The sequence below is a fragment of the Ixodes scapularis genome, unplaced genomic scaffold (assembly GCF_016920785.2).
Source record: "Ixodes scapularis isolate PalLabHiFi unplaced genomic scaffold, ASM1692078v2 PGA_scaffold0__279_contigs__length_252992795, whole genome shotgun sequence".
Lineage (NCBI taxonomy): Eukaryota > Metazoa > Arthropoda > Arachnida > Ixodida > Ixodidae > Ixodes > Ixodes scapularis.
The window spans coordinates 186,963,329-186,965,730 of NW_024609835.1; the positions used below are offsets into that span (position 1 = coordinate 186,963,329).

General features: G+C 45.3%; 1 pseudogene; it reads right to left on the bottom strand.

The window, feature by feature from the left end:
- Positions 1 to 441: 441 nt before the first annotated feature.
- Positions 442 to 1,778, bottom strand: LOC121837863 (annotated as a pseudogene).
- Between the last annotated feature and the right edge of the window lie 624 nt (positions 1,779 to 2,402).

Below are 2,402 nucleotides of genomic sequence, written 5' to 3' on the forward strand. Positions count from 1 at the left end.
ATCTCTCTAATTTTAGCTGTCTACTGAACGGAGCCTGTGTGGGAAATGTATCGGAGCGTGATCGCATCCTTACGCGCTAAAAACGAGACAGATATGATGTTTTTTTATTATTATTATTATTATTCGCTCTAAAAGCACGCACACTTATAAATAGAAAGACGGTGTTGAAATTCCCTCTACGCGACAAAGAAAGCACTGGAAACACTTTACACAAAAATGTACCAACACAACCCATCCGAGGCAAAAAAGAAAAAAAAAAGTGGAATAACAGAGCAGCGCGTGCGATACAATCCAAAATATTTACAAGGTCAGGGTGTGAGATAGGAGAAGAGATATAGGATCCGGCTTCCGTACACTAGCGGATTATACAAAAAATTGACACAAGAAGTTTGAAGACACACCGGTGGGAAACGCGAGCAATTGCGCTACAGTCCAAACTATTTACAAGGCGTGTGCTGAGGAGGCAGATCGCTCGCTTCCGAAAATGCTCTTGTGACCAAAAGGGAACGTCGTAATCCCGTCGCTGCAAATGTATCGCTTGTTGTCGAACGGATTCAGAGCAATCTTTTCTACCGAGATGCTTTTGTTCTCGTTACGTTTTCGAGCCATCAAGTGCTGCGTCACTCTGTGCAAAGTTTTCGTCTCTAGAGCATGCGTGTACAGATCGTCGGTGAACTTGTGACACTCAGATTTCTTTAATCCCTTGGCTCTTACGCAACACGTGTTGCTGCTTGTTTTGAAGCTGTATAGCTTTGGTTTTAAGCAACAAAAAGCCACTAAGTGAGTAGTCGGATATTCATTCTTTAAAGCACCGAGCCTCATTTTGCTTTCGGTTGAAAAGAGCTTGTGACTCTCTGGATATCCAGATGTATCCAAGCATGTGTCTCGGAGTTGGACCAGTTTGTCGTCTACGTCTGATCCCTGAAGGTGTAGGAAGAAGGATTCCGTGTCGCAGTAAAGAGCCCTTGCTGAGGGGATCGCACGACGAAGTTGATTATCAAAGAAGTCGTACATTACTATTTTTGATATCTCAAGAATTGAAAACCCTGCGTAGAGCGGTTGTTTGAGTTTGATCACTCTCGGAGCAAACTAGAAAATTACGACCTGCGAGCAAAGTGCTCGAAATTGTGTCAGGTTCGGCTTCTGAAGCATTTGCAGTATGTCGTCCTCTTTAACGCAGAGTTTAATGTGTCCATGTTTACGTGCATTCTCGATCGTTTTGCCATATATGCTGTTCATGAACAGTTTGGAAAGATTCTTCTGGAAAGAGTTGATTGCTTGCTGTCTATGCTGGTGGTTAAAATCAATAAACTCCTTCAAGAACGCTCCCTGCGAAAATTTTAGGACTCGGTGAATTTTGGTGACCTCTAGTCCTAACTGGGTGTACAGTTTCAAAATCCGGTAGTGCAAAACGTATTTCGTTTTGTCGTGAAGTGCGAGCAACAGCTTCGTAGTGGATTCCTCTTTGGGCATTTCAAACTTGTCAATCAGACTTTTTTGATAGTCGGATAACCAATCGTAGGGAACGTTTTTCTTCACCGGGCCAAGGGAAAGTCAGAATGAGTCTCGTGCAAGTGATGATGATATCTGAGGTCTACCTCCAGAATGTAGCCCGTCGGAGCGTCATCTGCAGCGTCACCAATGTTCAGGCAGGCAATCTCGTCTTTCGTCATCCACTCAAAGTCCGACACTGGGAGGGCTTCTCTCATTGTCGCCGCATACAGACCGTTTACGTCCAAGTCCAAAATCTGAGACGGTTCGTGCTGCGGGTTAAACATATCCGTTCCCGGAACATTTGCGACGGCATGACGGGTCGTGCATTGGGTAATCCCTCCGCGAATACCCTGTTCTATCATGAAATATGTGTCAAAATCGTCAATTAGCTGCAGTCTTACTTTCGACTGTCTCAACGCACACGACAAACTTAGGGACGGTAACGATACGAAATGTAAAGCCTCAATTTCATACGTCTCCAGCGTCCACCGTCTGAAGTTTTGGAAAACATCGGCAAGTAGGAGCAGTCCGTCTTTAGGTAAAGGTCTCTGTATTCTCCAAGGTTCTTCAAACCAAAGGTACCGAAAACAACCTGCGCATGTTCGTAGTCTTCTTCACACACCCCGATCCCAGTCAACTTGTTAAAACCACAGTTAAAACCTGTTCTTGGGGGGCAGCCAGGACATTTCCCAACTCCTTTGAAACCCGCGGCCGCAAGCTGGCCTCCCCAGGAACAGGTTGAAACGTGTCTGCCCGCGTCTTAATACCAAAACACGATGCAAAAAAAAAAAAAAAAAAAAATGTTGCGAGAGGCGGGCGGTCGGAGCGGCCTTAAATCGGTTTGACTTGTTTTTGCTTCTTTTCGGCCATTGTCTCGTGAAGGCTAGCGGGGAGAGGGGAGCTTCCTT